The 18,129-nt window shown below is 40.6% G+C and overlaps 1 protein-coding gene and 1 non-coding gene across 2 annotated transcripts in view; both read right to left on the reverse strand.

Annotated features, from left to right (window-relative positions):
• ZPLD1 (zona pellucida like domain containing 1) overlaps positions 1-18,129 on the reverse strand; it is a 169,493-nt gene that overhangs the window by 56,282 nt on the left and 95,082 nt on the right. The window lies entirely within an intron of this gene.
• Positions 13,732-13,805, reverse strand: TRNAI-AAU (transfer RNA isoleucine (anticodon AAU)). Its single transcript has one exon. It is a non-coding gene; the product is annotated as a tRNA-Ile (tRNA).

Genomic DNA, 18,129 nt, shown 5'->3' on the forward strand with positions numbered 1-18,129 from the left:
GTGAAAGTGGCAACTCCATCAGCAACCCTCAATCCACTTAGCACTGCCTCAAAGATATGGCTTCAACTTAGACTAAGTGGAAAGTATTGGATCTATTGAGCCAATAGGACTTCTTCCTACCATACATAAATCTCCTCCAGACATCTTCCGTCCAAGTATTGACCAAGCATAGTCTGTCACATTCGATGAGACAAGAGGCCACAGAAGTGAAACTGCTTAATCTAATCCGTGAGCGATCAGGTTTCCTACAGCATGGCACAGTGTTACAGGAAAGCCATGCTGTGGAACATTGCATTCAGGCTTCATAATCAAGTAAAACTGTCATTCAGGATTTACTATACTCCTATGCATGGTTATCCATTATCTGCAACAAAGTCTGAACTTATTGAATTACTTCATATCTTCAGCATTATGCTATTGTTTATTATATAGCAGTATGAGGGAATGCAGAAAGAGTCATTTTCTACTAATGCTGAACAAGGAACATTATTAGATTAAGGACAGAACATTACCCTTGAAGCTTTCCTCTCAGCTTTGTGTCACTGGAGAACATCTAGTTTTATGCTTAACCCTGACGCCTCCTGCTGTAGATTTAAAGAACCAAGGCAAATTACTCCCATCCCTCCACTGCCACTGTGGGAGAGGCATAGAGAAGTAAGTATGTTAATTTTGGTAACTAGCTAGAAAAGCACATTGGTGTCGTATTTCTGAGAACAGAGAACAAAAGGCAAGTTGGTTCCCACCATACATCTATAAGACGAAACAGGCAGAAAAGTGCTAGGATAAAAGAGTGTTTGGAAAAAAAAAAAAAAAGAAAAAAAGGAGAGAAAGAAAGAAAGATGAAAATTGATACACATGTAATAACAGTAGCTAGGTGATGGACCGGAGTAAAAATATGTTCAGACACAGCCCCAAACTCCTATTTCATCATTACAGAGATGATGCATAGGCACAGGGGGACAGAAGCACATGAGCCAAGAAGCCCCCCCTCTACTCTTCCCTCACCTGTCTCAGGTGAAGGAGTTTAGTTTCTGGCACTTGTTCACAGGTTCCTCTTCTAGTTGTCCTTCAGTGTGACAGCTAGTAGGCTGCTTGCACCAGGCAGTGCAGGAGCACACAGAACATGGACTGCAGTTGCACAAATATCATACAAGTAGCACTGCTGAGGGCCTGATCTCCTTTGCCTCCTACAGCTGCATCAAGAGAGAAAGTAGTGTTAAATTCTCTGGGCCTCTCTGCTTAACACACAAATAGTGACAAAGTTGAGGGGTGGTAGAGAAGCCCAACCAGGTCCACTTTCCAAGTGAAAGCCTGTAAGATGATCTCAAGCACTGTTGAATGCTTCTCCGTTCTGGGAACTCCGTCCATAGTTATGTGATGGAGGGGTAAAAAAAAAAAAAAATCTACATGAACTTCCCCATCATTTAACCCTACGACTTGGCAATGCCTACATCCAAGGCTATGGAAATAATCTTTTCACTCAAGCGCTTGCATGTACTACCAGCTTGTTGTCCAAAAGCTTCCTGATTAAACAGCATTAGAAAAATTACACGGTTTGCCAGTCATAGTCAGAGTGCTCAGTACCAGCAAAGAACTGCTACAAGGTATAATAAAATGCTACAGAAATAAGTATGACTTTTCAAGCCTAACTAAGCTTTTTCTGACTTCTGCCCACATCATTTTATCAAATGAGGAAGTTGTGCAAAGAATGACTTCTCTAATCTCAAGGTCCTGGGGTGCCCCTGGGTTATGAGAAGTAGTAGCCAGGTGAACATCGTTATGACATGCAGAATTTTAAGCTCCATTTCTTTATGTCCAGGCAGATAGTGCACTGGAGGAAGTTACAAAGACAGCACACCAAGTGCACAAGTCCAACTAGCCTCTCATGGAAAGAGAAGCTGCAGCAGGACTTTGGAGAAAACGTGGAGACCATCTCAAGGAGTCGCAGAATTGCAGGGGTTGGAAGGGAGCTCAAGAATTCATCGAGTACAACCCTTTTCCTAAAGCAGGCACTCTACAATAGTTTGTACAGGTAGGCATCCAGACAGGTCTTGAATATCTCCAGAGAAGACTCCACAACCTCCCTGGGCAGCCTATGCCAGCACTTCATCACCCCTCACCAGAATGAAGTTCTCCTCCTATCTTTGATCTTTAGGCCATTACTCCATTTCCCATTGATATGCACCACTGAGAAGAGCCTGGACTCATCCATTTGCCTCCCACCTTCACTAAATGTTTATAAACATTTATCAGATTCCCTCCTCAGCCTTCTTTTCACCAGGCTGGACAGATGCAGGATACTCAGACTTTAACTTTGGGCTTGTTTGTTGTTGTTTTTTGTTGGCTGGCTTTTGAAGGAAGGGTAAAGCAAAGCCACACCATTTGTTTCAGAATTTCATGCCCCAATATCCAATATAAGTTTCATGTTGCTGTTTCATCACTTCAGACTGGTGCTAATCAATTGTTCTCTTGTACCTTGTAGAATAAAGTTTGTCCACCACAAATATTTCATTACCTTTCTTACTCCCTTGGATGATAGACACCAGCCTGGAAATACTAAATACCGCCCAATATTATTGAAACCAAAGAAACACTTGGTTCATCCAAGGCCCTTTTTTCACTCAAGAACAAGCAGTATAAATGCATGGCATGCAGCTCATGAGTCAGCATTACAGGCTCTTCGGTCATCAAGCAAATAAAAGCAAAATCAGACACACAAGTTTTCTGTTTATAACTTCACAACTCAAGGAAAAATACACAAAGACATTAGACCAAGGGCAGAAAAGTAAGCCCATTCCAGCAAAGATACCAATAGGCACATTCACAACAGAAGAGGGATAAGTTATCATCCTTCACTCATCTTCCACAAAATAAAACAGAAAAAAAAAAAAAAAAGGCATAATGTGGAACACTGCTTAGCTCCCACAGTACAACCACATCAGTTACTGGCCGTTTTATCAGCAGAGTATCTTACATCAGGTTGCTTAGAGCTGGTAGACCTGCTCTTCAGCAGTCCTCCTTGTTCCCAGCAGATGTGATACTCAACCAACTGGCAAAAATACAAATACTTGCAAAAATAAATGAATAACATATTCTCACTGCATGAACAGCCCTCAGAGGCTATACCTGCTTGTGTCCTGCATCCCTTCCATGCCCTTGCTGGAGCTGGGCACCATAAGGGAAGAGAAAGGAAATGCTTTCTCCAGTTTTCTGTTCCAAAGTGCAGTGCAATGCAGATGTTATGTGAATTTGGGTAAAGTTTTAGCCAGATGTTGTGACTTCTGTAAGCCAAACAGGTTTTTATAGGACCAAAAGATCCTGACCTAAACACAGCAAATGCTATAAACACAGCAATGCATCTTATCAATATTGGTGTCGACTGCCACAGTATAAATAATTTGAAATCATACAACAGGGCTGTTAAGAGATTAACAATGCCCCCAGCCTGCTCTTGCTCTCTGAAGTGAACTCAGTAAGGAAAGGCCAGCGTCCCAAGAGACACCAACAGAATGAAGCTATTTCAGGACTTCCATGCAAAGAGAAAGACCATACACTGTTTTGTAAGTATACACAAGAGACAGGAGGCAGGAGTGGAGGTTTTTACAGCTTTCTGGTTGAGCGTCATATAGAATTTGAGAAGGTAAAAACTGAGAGGATCAGAGCCTCTGACAGATGGAAACAAAATGAAACTGCCACAGATTGCTCACCGCAATCTGCAAGAAAAGAGATGAGGTATTCTAAAGTAGCAGACAAGAAAGTAGAAAGAGTTGCTGTGCACACCATTAGTATGCTGCAAACCAACATAAAATATGGGCAATGTCTATTCTACCATCTTCTGGACTTTTCAGATTTTACCATATGTTGGAAATGCACATCTGCTCTTTACACAAAATGGATAGTACCTACTAGAAAAGCAAATTCTGAGGGATCCACAGGGTAGAAACTGATTAACATGGAGCTCAGCATATGAATTTGTTAGTCATTGCCGCATGCCTGGCTCACACTATCATACTGGAACAACATTCTTTAGCTCCATTGCTGTGAGTCTGGAAATTGAACATTCATTTAGTGCTAACAGTAACAGCATTTCCAGCCAGAAACTCCTGAAACAAATGAATAATTTGCACTGAAATATTGGGCTTTTAGAAAAAGCACTTCTTCCATTTTACCGGGTTACTTATATCTCAGTCTTATTTGTATTTAAAAGGAAAGAAACTGGGATCATGCAACAATTTTTCAAAGAAAAATCTGCTACCTTTCCACAATGAAAGGTAAAGGCATGAATCAGTAATGGGCTGCTGATCAATTTTTGACAAACTGATATCCTCATGGCAGATTAACAGGGCATATATTTGACAATTTATAGCAGTGAAAGACTCAGGCAAACGCAGAGGAATAAACACTTTAGGTGGAATTTCTTGCCTAGGAATCACCCGTACAAAATCTTTTTCAAGTATTCTATTTGTGACAATTTAATATCTAGCTCCTTAAAGTGGGATTGATGCAGAAAAGGATACTTCAGAAGATCATCATTGTACTCCAGTTTTCCCTGACCAAAATACAGGCAGTTTTAACTCTGGAATGAGGAACTGCACAAATCCCCTAAGAATTGTAACAAAGCTTATTACTAGTGTTAAACAGCATCCACAGTAGTAGCAACACACCTTTTTCTTAATTTTTTTTCCTCCTCTCCAACTTTTCCTGAAATAATTCCATGACCACAGAGTGTCAGGAAAATACAGAGCTGTGTAGGTCACTCCAAAAGTAATGCCTCCTATTTGTTTCCATGGAAACCACAACAAAGAGCACAGTAACACTATTTAATAGAGCAAATTCTTAGCTGCAAAACAAAATTTTTCAACATAGACACCACCACTAGCTGTGCATTTTCACCTGCAACAAACAAGAGCCTACCTGTCATGCTTGTCAAAACCTTCACCAGTGGAGGTGACCCACAGTTGCTGTTGCCACTGCTGACACATACCCCCCACTTCCCCACTGTGCTCACATCCACTGTTTGGTCTCCATCAATGTTCAGCAAACACAGATGAGTGTCAGCAGGTGCTGTTTTTTCTGCACAGAGAAATTCAGTGACACACCTGTGCTTCATCTGCACTTCCACGTCAGATGCCATTCTGTCAGACTGCCCCTCTACTGCCATCTGCCACACAGCAACAGCATGGAAGGGACTACTGGCAGGAAGGTTCAGCTTCCACTGCCATGCCACCACCATCTGCCTCTGATGTCACAGGCCAAACTAATAAAATAATGAAAACAAGTAATTCTCTTCTACTAAAAAATAAATAAATAAATAAATAAATAAAATAAAATAAAATAATAAATAATAAATAATAAAAATAAAAAATAAAACATAAAAAAACCCTAAGAAATATCATTACTTTTCTAAAATTTCCACTAAATACTGATTTGTTAAAACTCAAGGTTAAATGTTAGCTGCAATTGTGAAATTTCTTTATTTCAGCTCCAGTAAATGTGGATAGGAAATACGGAAATGACTCTTGTTTTGCAACTTTCTGTAGCTATCCCTAACATACACCTAGATAAACAGCAGCACTCTTTGCAGTCCTGAATGTTGTACATGACATTTAATTCCAGGAAGCCCTCTGGACAGCATTAACAGGCAAAACCACCTTTCTGAGCTTTAACCAACTTCTGATAAGAAGGCTAGGTTGAAAACAAACTCTCATAAAGGAAAGCTACTTTGAAAACTGCAGATAAAAATTCAGATAAGGAAATGAGAAAAAAACTGTAAAAAATACTGCTTAAGAAGAGAACCATGGGAAAAAAAAACAAACCATGAGGTACTCTGATTCACATTTTGTAGAATATAATGCAGGCAGTCTGCACGGTTCAGCACAAAAAATATTGGCTTGACATTTAAAGAGCCAATAAAACAGATTTTTCTGTGTAAAAAGTTTTCTTGAAAATCAGATAGCTAGAAGCAGAAGAGGGCAGAGGAGGAGAAAAGGGGCAGAAGGAGTTGCCAAAGCTTTAAATGGCTACAGGCGCAGAATCACCACATTAATCCAGTTTTACACAGACCTAAATCCATTGCTTTACTATAATAAACCTGAAGTAATACTAAATATAACTCAGACTTAAGAATAATGTGACTTTTTACATCTTTCTTTCTAGGACATTAAGGATATGTAAAGATAAATAGCAAAAACTAGCATAAGTAGAAAAGATTTATTATTTTTTTGTATATAGGCATGTTTTTAAAAATTATTTATGCAATTATATCAATATTCTGCATTGAAACCATGCATTTGTATAAATACTGTTCTCCTGTAGGACACATCCACGTCAACGTCATTTAAGTGTCATATTTAAGACTTGAAATTTCTTATCCAAATAGCAGAGACAGAACATGAGCCTGTATAGATTCACAGATGTTACCAATTGCCAAGTTTTACATAACTCTAATACATGATTATTTTCTTATAGAGTTACAGATTATCCTAAGGGAGAACAAGAGCCAGTCCAATTACTTCTTGCAAGTAAATGGTCTGGTGATTTCAAATCTATTTCCTCTGTCTGACTCATTCACAAACCAAACTCATTCTTTGCCGATATGTATAAGTTGTTTGCAAATTATTCACTGAATAATTTATACGAAGGAAATTCACCCTAAGGGTTTGTCTGCAAGCTTGTTTGCTTTTACTGATCCTTACCTATTATCCACTATGTTTATGTGCAGGCTCTCCAGTCACACAACATTATTTCAGCTCCCTGTGGGTATGAGTGAAAGTAAGCTGTGGTTTCAATACAAGAGGAAAAGCAAATCATGAATTGGGAATAGACAATTCTTTTGGCTATTGAGATGTGATCTTTGCCTAGCTGTTTAAAAGCTGATAATATTCACCCAGAAAGAACAGCAAGGAGTGTGACCAAACTAACTAACCCTGAAAAGGCAAATCCTATTTCAGATGTGGACATAATGCTAAATTATAACAATGTTTTGAGAAGCCTCCTCTTTTCAAACCTTGCTAAAGCACCAAGGAATAGTCTAGACATATCAAGACTCAGAATTTTCTCTCATTCCTGAAGCCCAGAAGCACCTTCCAACAGCCTACCTGTGTACTGCAGCCAGCCAGGCCATAGCACTTGGCATACATTCATCAGGCAGTTTGTTGGTTTCATTGCAACCCCACAGTTCTTGGTGCTGTGTCACCACTGCTGTGCTGGGCAGGCAGTGAATCAGAAGAGTCCCTCCTATGCAAGCACAACACAATCTCCAAAAGCATACACTTGATTTTGAAAGGCATTGCATTCACAAAATTTAATTATTCATAAAGCTCAAAAGTTTAAGACTTCTTACCCAAGCCAAGAGACAGAAGAAACAGAGTAGGAGAATAAATGGAAGCCTCAAGAGAGGCAAACTGGCGCACAGTGACAAAAAACGTACTCTGTTCAAAACTAGGATTTGACTGCAATTCAGGTAATTGTTCAAGAAAACAGCGCACTAATCAATTTATCAGCTATGCTGAAGGCAAGAACGTGCCTTGTGAGCACTGGAGCTCTTAAGTCTGCAAAGCAGCATGCACACGGCTATTTAGAAGTAACAGCGTCAACTCCCACACTCTCCTCAGCACTGGTCAGGATTATGTCCACAGGTAAAAAAACACCTGGGGAACGCCATTTCCCTCTTAACAGATCTCACAGCCTTCCTTAGCTTTTGACCCAACCCCAGATTGCACCACAAGAGATAATCCCTTTAGAATATTTTTATGAAAATAAGCATGTTATGACTTAAATTCTACACACAGGCACCCATGAAATAGTCTCATATTTGTTGGAAGCTCTTTTCTCCTTTCCTTTGTGTGTGCACATAATAGAAATTTTTAACCTGGAATTATGTAATGATAGCAATATTGACTCCCTTTTCAGTCTACAGAAGATTAACAGTCCCTTGAGGGTTATATTGACCCTGGCTTCACTCTCAACAATATTTACCTCTCAGGTCAATGAATCTCGATGCTGAATGCAACAGAAGTCAATACCTGCTTATTACTGTTAAAATAAGAATTACTGAGAAGGTTTATGAACACAAGGCTGGTGCCTGCCAATGCTACAGCAGTTAAGGCATCTGTCAGTGATTCCATTATGTCTCTCTTTTCTTACAGGCCTTCATAACTCACTAGTAAAACTTGTTCCAAGTAACAACAACAAAAAAACCCACTATCTCAACACTCAACAATCGAGTCTCAAGTATGCTCTTAGAAAACATGTTCTGACAAACATATTTTAAAATTTCAGAAAGACATATGCCGGCATTCAAAAGTGTATAAATTTAAGTGAATAAACCTGGACTTTATAGCAGATAAACAAAACTTGGATGAGAGGTTGTTTTGTTTCTAAATAATTAGTGCACATTTAGAAAATGATTCAAATTTCCTTGCATTTGATTGTCAAGACGTGATCTCCAGCACCTCTTGGAGGTATGCTGGAGATCAATCCTTTGTTTCCACTCCTTTCTTTTTAAATGGCAGTCTAAAAGATGAGCTCCAGAGCTCAGCTGTTTATAGGTTTCCAGCCAGAGATATCACATTCTTCAGACTCTTCCACCTCACTCATTCCTTAGGTTTGTTCATCCCCAGTGCATTCAGTAAGACTTACCTTTTCATCCACCATTTGCATTAGTGACTCTCAGTTCAGTGACTGTGAAATAATCTACCTCACAGCTGAGCTTTCACAAGCGTTAAGATTTATAAGGCATTGAAGCTTTGGGCAAAAACAAAAACAAACAAAAAAACACCGGTATGAAAGAAAGAACTTCAACATCTTCCAATTGCCCACTTACTAACTGACCCCAAAATCAGATAACATATAGGGGGGTAGATCTACACATGACCTTGTTGTCCTCTGATAAATTAGCATACTATGTGATGGAGACAAATTTTACGGAAAGTTCAGTGCCATTCTAGAGGCTGCGATGGTTCTCTAAGGATTGGGTTTAGTGTTTTTGTTTACTAACATGCCTACTCTTCAATCTTCTTCTAGAGACAGTAAAGGGTGTTTCTAACTGTTATAGTTAAGCATAAAAACTCTGAATAGATTTTCTCAGTCAGTTAACCATATTCTTGAGGGAAAACATAAGGTAGTATAATTATTAAAGAGCACTCTCAGTAATATTCACATCTTTATCACATCAATCCTTTTCCAAAAAAAAAAAAAATTTATAGCGAAAGACACATTTCTTTGCAGAACAAAGCCATCTGCCTCAAATATACCATCAGCCCCCACTAGATGAATTCAAACATACTCTAAAGCCCTGGAGTAACCATTAGAATGGAAATTGGACACTGCTTGTCATTTGCAAAGCCTTCTTAACTAGAGAGGCTTCCCATTTGTTCAATTAAACGTTTGTTGTGCAATATACTTTATGAAATCTATCCCTAAACAGTGACGATTGAAATAATATTGCAGGCAGGCGGCACAACTGTTCCATTTAGAGAGCTACCCTCAGCAATATATGAAGCAATGGACAGGACTGGGAAGCAGGAGTGAAAACACAGAGCTATGAAGATCATCTTTGAATATTAGCAATGAGCTTCTATCTTCTCTCCCTTATTGTGCATAGCTGTTTGACTCACTTGGGTTTATCCAATTAGAAGATATTGATTTAATTTAGGAATTCAACCACTGAAGCTATGTAAGGTTTATCCTAAGAGAATCCATCCGTCTGCTTTAAAAGCAAGGGAGTCTGAAAACATGTCTGTCACAATGCAACAAGGAGGCACATATTCGTATGGGTTTGATGAGGCAATGTGCATGCAGAAGACATAGACACCGTTGGAATAGAGAGCAAGTTCAAGCTGCCACTTATTTGCATGCCTCATGCAGAAGGAAATCATTGCGCTGCGCTCCAGATGCTGCAAACCTCAAGATACACATCTAGGTCTTGTAATTAAGACTGGTAAACCTTTTCACAGAGGAAGAAAAAAGCCAAAGCTACCCCAGCCAGTCTGCATCCATTTTGAGATTTCTGGGGTGCTGGCCTGTTTCACCATATCATTATCAAGAAGGTCACCTTTTCAAAGAAAAGGGCATGCAAAAATACTTCCTAGCAGATCAACTGCCTGAAATAACCTAATGAGAACATAACGTCTTTCTGTACAGCGCTGAGACTAGGGCTGCAGATTCAGTAAACTGAATGAGTTTCACAGAAACTTTCAGACCTCATGAAAGAAGAGTAGAAAGAATAAATGGAAACATAAAACAGACAAACAAAAAAAGAGAACAACAACAAAAAAAAAAAGATGACAGAAAAGGTTTTCATATAGGAAAGCACTACTGCAGGAGGAAGACAAGGAATGAGAATTACACTGCCCATCACAAGCCAGCATGAAGCCCTTAGAAGGTTTTTCTCAGGCATCTAAGAATTGTTTGTTCCTAGAAGGTAGATTCCCAACCCCACATCAATGGCCAGACACTTGCTCTGGAAGACTGCAGTTACCTCTTATATACAGTCAACATAACATCTACAAGTATATAAGTTACAATTCAAACTCAGTTAAAGAACTACAGAGGTCACAGAACACCTCGTTTCCTTTAATCCTACAGTTTTTCCGCTGGGACCTTTACAGCAAGAGTTCTGCTGGAATCTCACTGTTAGACAATCCAAAATTTATAGTTGGAAAGTGTTTTGCACAAGCTGTCAGTGAGGTGGAGAAAGTTCTCCGTAGATGCCATGTGACATGGCAAAGGGAGAAAATGCTGAAAAGCCAAAAACTAGTTTAAATAGATTAAGCTATAAACTTATTACATCGAATGCTTAAGAAATTAGATGCTATATCAGTGCCCAAATAAGGGAGGTGAAAAGAGACTTAAAGAAATCCTTCAGTAGGCAGTGCCATTCATTTCACATGACAGTGAAGGTGCGCCAGGTCATACTTTCAGTACTGCATTACTTAAAACATTTTCCACCTTTGCTGTTTCAATATAGATATATCCCTCCCCAGCCACTAATTCTATGAAGGATATGCCCCAAGGGACAAGTCTCTAATAACGTTCTAAACTTGCTTTCCAAGCACTTACAACAAATGCAGTAGCAATTTTAAAATAATAAGAGAAGTAAATTCATAGGATTCAACCTCTTCTTTATTTTCAGGGAAAGTTTGCTGTGTTGGAATTATTGCAATCTATATCACTAGATAGACACATTTTAGATTCTTACATGCATTTTCTCATAAGTCATAAGCACACATTGCTATAAACAGCAAAATGCACAAGAACTCCTGAAAGTATCAGAAGTGTCCTGCTTTACTGGCTTTGCACCCTGGCTTCATTTCAGCTATAACTTAAAGGCCAATTCCACAGAAGATGCCCAATACATCTAAACACATAAAGCAGCTAATCAATTATTTTTCACAAAAGACAAATATAAAAATAATCGCAAGGATGTAGATGAAAACCAAACCAGAATGAATCCAGCTTGTGCAGAACATTTCTACAAAGCATCAGTGAGAAGAAGGCTTACAAGTCTGCAGAACCAGAGGAAATCAGAGTGGCTTTAAGCACTCCTTCCTTACAAGCAGTTATTCCATTCTTCCCTGCCAACCCCGCAGTCTTTTCTCTCTTTGTGGGGTAAGACATGGAAACCTGTTATACCCAAACACGGCACCACAGTAAGGGCAGCTGCCTACTTTAAAACTCCACACAAATCAACACTCTCAAAGGCCTCTCAACTTCAAGTCCCTCAGTATATGCCCAATACTTGCCAGCTTCTGCTTGCAACTCTTAAGTATGGAGGGGAAGCTATGTAACTACTAGTTAGAACTCAGTTCTACTGTCCTGGACAGCCAAAAAAAAATAAAAAATGATGCACAGATCAGGGCAGAAACTTGACTGCTGTGGCAAATACAGCCCTGATGAGTGGAGACTGAAGGAGATTTAGAGAAAATTCCATACCATGATGCCCTGAGGTAGTGCATGGGACAGGAACCAGACTGCTAGGGAGAATATACTGGAACCTGAATTTTTATTTGCCTCCTCAATATCTTGTCTAGGAGACTTTTCATTTTTGTACCACACACAAAAAATAAAACAATCAAGAAAATTGCAAGTGCTTGAGGAAAAGCTCTGCAGGCTTTTCTCCATTATCTCCAATCAGCAGCAAGCTACCAGTGGCAAAATGCACTTCCACTTATTATTTTTTATTGTCATGAATTAAAAGAAAGATTCAGCTCATTCAAACAGAACCGGAACAAGCCTTCCACAATGGGAACTGTAGGTATTAGAAATCAACTATTAATATTAGTTTCTTATAGTTTCACTGCCCCAGGGAGGTTCATAAACTGTACTGGAACTTAACTTATCCACTCTGCCTCTTAAGCTATACAAGAAGCCCCACTACATCATCTCAGAGAAAAACCAGATTCAAGGAGTACTGCAGTGGCACAAGGCAACACTTCTAGCTTTTAAAATAAACACCTTTCTGTACCTCCAGGAGAGCTGAAGAAAAGGGAAATTGCCAAGATAGCCCTTGATCTTCTGATATGAAGAGTTAGAAACATTGGAATGATGTAATTATGAGGAAAATGTACTAGGCTGATTAAGAGTATAAGACTCTTAAGGCTTGTGCATGTATTCTTACAGTATCCATGAAGGCAGAACTCTATATTAATCCATAGGAACTACTAAGAAATTAAGGAAATGCTTGTTTGTACTAAGAGAACGCATCATCAGACTTTCTATTTCACCTACTGGGGAAAATCTTGATATCTGACAAAGTTTTTCCATTACTGCATATATTTTAAGACTACTTGTTAGTTCACCTTGGTGCTGATTCAGCAGTTAAGAGTAGTACAACAGTAGGAATGGTTTAGGTGATATCTAGAAGTTATTCTACCTACACCTTAAGATGTAGTTCCTTCCAAGATCTGGTATTTGGCTCCAAAAATTTTTGCTTTAACTGGAAGGAGTCTGTCATCTCCAAGAGAATCCTTACACCAAATCTCAGCGTGCAGCATACTACTTCAGCATACTACTCAGCTCCCCATTGAAATAGTTCCCCACATGCAAGAGGGAGAGAGGGAAGGAGAGAGAGGGAGAGAAAAACATTTTCTTTTGAGCCTCCCGCATCTACTACATGTGCCCATGGGAAATTCCTATCAACTTAGTAAGCACTGTCCCTCCATCCCCCTTTTTCTGGGGCTGTAGGCCACCTCAGCCTCCTCTGCTCTGGGCTGCACAAAACACAAGACAGTTCAGCTGCTCCTCATACACAGAATCATTAAAACTGGAAAAGACCTTTAAAACTACCATCCTGTATCACCCACCCTATGCTCACAGCCACATCTATGCTTGAGCACCTCAGTTTACACTGACTTCACCAACTCTCCCTTGGGAGTGTTATCCCAATACCCAAGCACTTCTCAGAGAATACATTTTCTGTAACATCCAATTTGAACATAGCACTACTTGCAATGCCTATTATAACTCTCCTCCTATTGGTGTTAGGAGAAGATGAATTCCCAACCTCACTTTCATGTTCTCGCCTTCTCCAGACTTAAAAATCACGTTTCCCCTTTGCTGCTCCTCAGAAGACTTGTGCTCCAGACACTGGGTCCTCCCCTGTCCTATTGACTACCCTACTTCAGATTTAAGACACGGTTGTTTTGGCAATCCTGCCACAGGAGCCTCACGTTCAGATGGCTGCAAAACGGACTCCCAGATCCTTAAAAGCCTCACGTGTCAAAAGGCAACTGGCCCGTACGGGGATCGAACCCGCGACCTTGGCGTTATTAGCACCACGCTCTAACCAACTGAGCTAACCGGCCCTGCCTTTCAACAGCCTTTTGCAACTCATTACTCCAGGGTCATGTGTGACCCAACACAACTGATAATTAAAATATTTTCTTGCCGGCATACCAATGGTTTCTCAGTCCCAAATGTAGAATCTAGCACTTGCTCATTATTGGTGATTGCCCAGCCCTCTGACTTGTCACACTTCTCCCTGCAAGGGCTCTCTGCCCTTTAGACAGTCAACAGCTCCTCCCACTTTAGTGTCACCTGCAAACTAACATAGTATACTTTTAACATTTCCATAAATGACATGGATATAGGGCTCAAAAAAACCTGTCTCTAAAATACACCCCTAGGGAATCCCACTAGTGACTGGCCACCAGCCTGATGTAATCCTATTTACTATAATCTTTTGAGCCTGACCCATCAGCCAATTGTTCACATACTGCACTATGTTTTTGTCCACCTGTACTCTGGAAATTTCATCCAGAAAGATACTTTTTCTCACAGTACCATAGATGTTGGGGTAATCTTATCATAAAAGGCACTGAAGTTTGTTAAACTGGACTCTCCGCTCTTCAGTTCACATCAGCTGTGACCAACAGCAGCATTGTCCTTCAGGTGCTTTTCAATAACTCATAAAATAATCTGCATAATTTTGCCAGGCAATGAAGTAAGGCTGACAGGTCTGCAATTGCCATGGACTTCTTTTTTGCCTTTTGTGAAAATTGAGTAAACATTTTCCAGCTTCCAGTCAACTAGGACTTCTCCAGATTAGCACTGAAAAATAATTGACAGGTCTGGTGATTGTATCAGACAACTCCTGGGAGTGCCCTGGGACAAATCTCATTGTGTCCCATAGATTTATACGCATCCAGTTGGAGCAGTAAATCCTGAACAAGTTAGAGGTTAGCTGTGAGTTTATCCTTACTGCAGTTGGGATTCTCCATCTCAGGGCTCTAGAAGCCCCAGAACTCATCATTTGGTATTGAAGTCAGGCATACACAAAGAAGGCATTAAGCATCTCTGTTCTGTCTGCACCTCCATTTGTGAGAAGACCACCCTCATCAAGTAACGGAACAATATTATCTCTAGTCCTCCTTTTGCTGTTAACACATTTTTAAAAAGCCCTTTTTACTGACCCCACAGTACTGGCCTGCTTCAGCTCCCACTGATCTCACATTTTCTCCTGACAACAGGGAACAGCACCTCTGTAGTTCTCCCATGTCACCCAACCTCATTTCCAGCTGTCATACAATTTCTTTTTCCACCAGAATTCTAGAAGAAGATCCCTGCTCAGCCAAGCTGGCCTTCTGCCCCACCTGACTTCCGACACTGTGGAACTGCCTGTGCCCATGCTCTTAAGTGGAGATGCTAAACAAGTGACATCCATGCCTTCAGAAGCAGTCTCCCAGCGGATCTTTGAGCAGTCTGAATTCTGCTCTTCTTATATCCAAGGCTGAAGATTCACTATTATTTTTCCTCCTATCACCAGCATTTTCAAACTCGACTACTTCGTGGTCACTATGGCCAAGATGGCCATCAGTTGCCACTTCACCTACAAGTCTCTGCTTACAAGAAGCAAATCTATGAAGTACCTTGCCTAGTCATCCTCCTTAGTACCTGTATCAGAAAGTTATCAACAAGGTATTTCAGGAATCTCCTGGATGTGTTTTTATCAGCTGTGTAGCACTCCCACTTAACATCTGGAAAGTTGAAGTCACCCATAGGTGCAAGGGTAGCTACTCTTAGTTCCTTAAAGAATAATTCATTGGTTTTGCCACCCTGCCTGCCACAACATTTGCTTTATTTGCTTGTCTCTTAATCTTTACCTGGAGGCTCCCAACAGTGTCTTCGCCAACTGCTAGCTCCATGCAGCCCAGCCCCTCCCTGACTCATCTGTCCTCCCATCGTGGTTTTATCAGTATTACATATTGCAACATCATGCACTGCTGTCATCCATCACAAAGCAAACAAATGTAAGGAAATACTGGTGAGAAGGTTCAACCTCTGCTGCCATACCACCACCATCTGCCTCTGACCTTGTGGACCAATATCATAAATCAGGAGGTATTACTTTTGGAGCAGCCCTTGTAAAATATACAATATTTTTACGGTATAAGTGACAAAGCATTTTGATTTTTAATATTTTTTTAACATTAAGAGGACAGAGGAACAAAAACATAAAACTAGTGGAATAATTGACCTTGGTTTAGCAACACATTAGGTTGTTTCAGTGGCAGTGGCTGCAATTCTCAGAGGTCTCAAGGTGCTAAATAGGGATTTTTGATGAAATCTTACTTTTCTCATGCTTCATCCTTGACAACTGTTCACAAATGCACATATTGCTAAAAAGCAATGACATGAATAAGGTGTGACTGCGAAGTGTAGGATATTTTTCTCTGGCAACATAGGAATTATGAAAGTCTGGTAAAGAGACATGATCAGATTTTTTAGTTGAATATCTGATTGCAACTCTATATATGCCATTTGAACATTTGCAGGTCGTGTATTTATATCAACTGGAAATGGTGAAATTGTGTCAAAAATATAAATTGATGACCTTATTTTTCTTCAATCTTGGAACCTATTCTTAAATTCCTTTATCAAAACTCTTTATGTGAGAGAGAAACTAGAATGTATTGCGCTCCCCTTGAGGGTGAATGATGAACAAGTGGAAAGCTTATTGGTAAGAATTGAGGAGCAGATTAGCATAAGTGATACTGTTGTGGGTGGGTACTACAGGCTACCTGACCAGGAGGAGGAAGTTGATGAGGCCTTCTACAAACAGCTTTAAGTAGCCTCACAACCCCCTGCACTGGTTCTTATGAGGGATTTCTATTTGTTGGATAAGTAACAAGGCCAGGCACACACAGTCCAGGCAATTCCTGCAATGCGTTGAAGATAATTTCCTGATGCAGGTGGTGGAACAGCCAATGAGGAGGGGTGTGCTACTTGACCTTGTTCTTACTAGCAAGGAAGGGCTGGGTTGGGGATATGAAGGTTGGGAGCAGTTTAGGATGCAGTGGATCTTGTGTGGAAGAAGCACAGCAATAGCACAGCTAGCCTGGACTTCAGTAGAGACAACTGTGATCTCTTCAGAGACCTACTTGCAGGTATCCTATGGGCTATAGCATTAGAAGGGAGCCCATGTGAGTTGGTTGACACTTAAGAACTGCTTCTTCCAAGCTCAAGATCAGTACATCCCTAAGAGAAAGAAATTGGGGAGAGGAGGCAGGAGGCTTGTGTGGATGAGCAAGGAGCTCATGGATAAACTAAAGGGAAAAAAGGTTCATGAAATGTGGACTGGAAAGAATACAGGAATGTTGTCAGAACCTGTAGGAATGCAACAAGTAAGGCCAAGGCCTTCCTGGAATTAAACCTTTCAAAAGAGGTAAAGTTTAACAAGAAAGGATTTTTTCTTTTTTACAGTATGTCAACAGTAAAAGGAAGACTGGGGAAACTGTGGGTCCTCTACTAAACGAGGCAGGTATCTTGTTAGCAACGAACACTGAGAAGGCAGATTCTGAATGTCTTCTTTGCTCCAGTCTTCAGTGCCAACACTATCCCTCAGGAATCCCAGACCCTGGAGGTAAGAGGAAGTATCTGGGTAAAGACTTCCCACTGGTCAAGCAAGATCTGGTCAGAGAACATCTAGCCAAAATCAACACACACAAATCCATGGGCCTCAATGAGATGCACCCATGTGTGCTAAAGGAGCCAGCAGAAGTGATTGCTGAACTGCTCTCTATCATCTTTGAAAGGTCTTGGCAAATGGGAGAAGTTCCTGAAAACTGGAGGATAGCCAATGTCTCTCCAGACTTCAAAAATCTGGGGAGGAAAAACCACATGCATCAGTACAGGTTAGGAGCTGACCTATTGGAGAGGAGCTCTGCAGAGAAGAATGTGGGTGCAACGATGGACAACAGATTGGCCATGAGCCAGCAGTGTGCCTTTCTGGACAAGAAGGGCAATGATATCCTGGGGTGCACTAGAAAAAGGAGAGCCAGTAGGTCAAGGGAGGTGATCCTCCCCCTCTACTCTGCCCTGATGAGGCCACCTTTACACTACTGCGTATGGCTACATATTCTTGGCTGTTCAGAGCACTGTATTTAGCCAGTGTATCAAAATTACTTGCCATCACTTGAGTCAGCACTGCCCTCCCTGTGCCCTGGTTTCCATCGACACAGCATTAGTAGTGCACTGACAGTTTGGCTGCTGCTGACAGATGGGTACATGCTTCAGGCCACCCTGCAGGGAAGACTCACTGCCTTTATACCACAGGGCAGGGGCAGGCTACACTGCCAGCAATGCCATGGTTTGGACACGTCTGGCATAGAGCCATCCATCGAAAACACT

This window comes from Cyrtonyx montezumae, unplaced genomic scaffold (genome assembly GCF_038088225.1).
Source record: "Cyrtonyx montezumae isolate F1298 unplaced genomic scaffold, pur_monq_1.0 scaffold_3, whole genome shotgun sequence".
Classification (NCBI taxonomy): domain Eukaryota; kingdom Metazoa; phylum Chordata; class Aves; order Galliformes; family Odontophoridae; genus Cyrtonyx; species Cyrtonyx montezumae.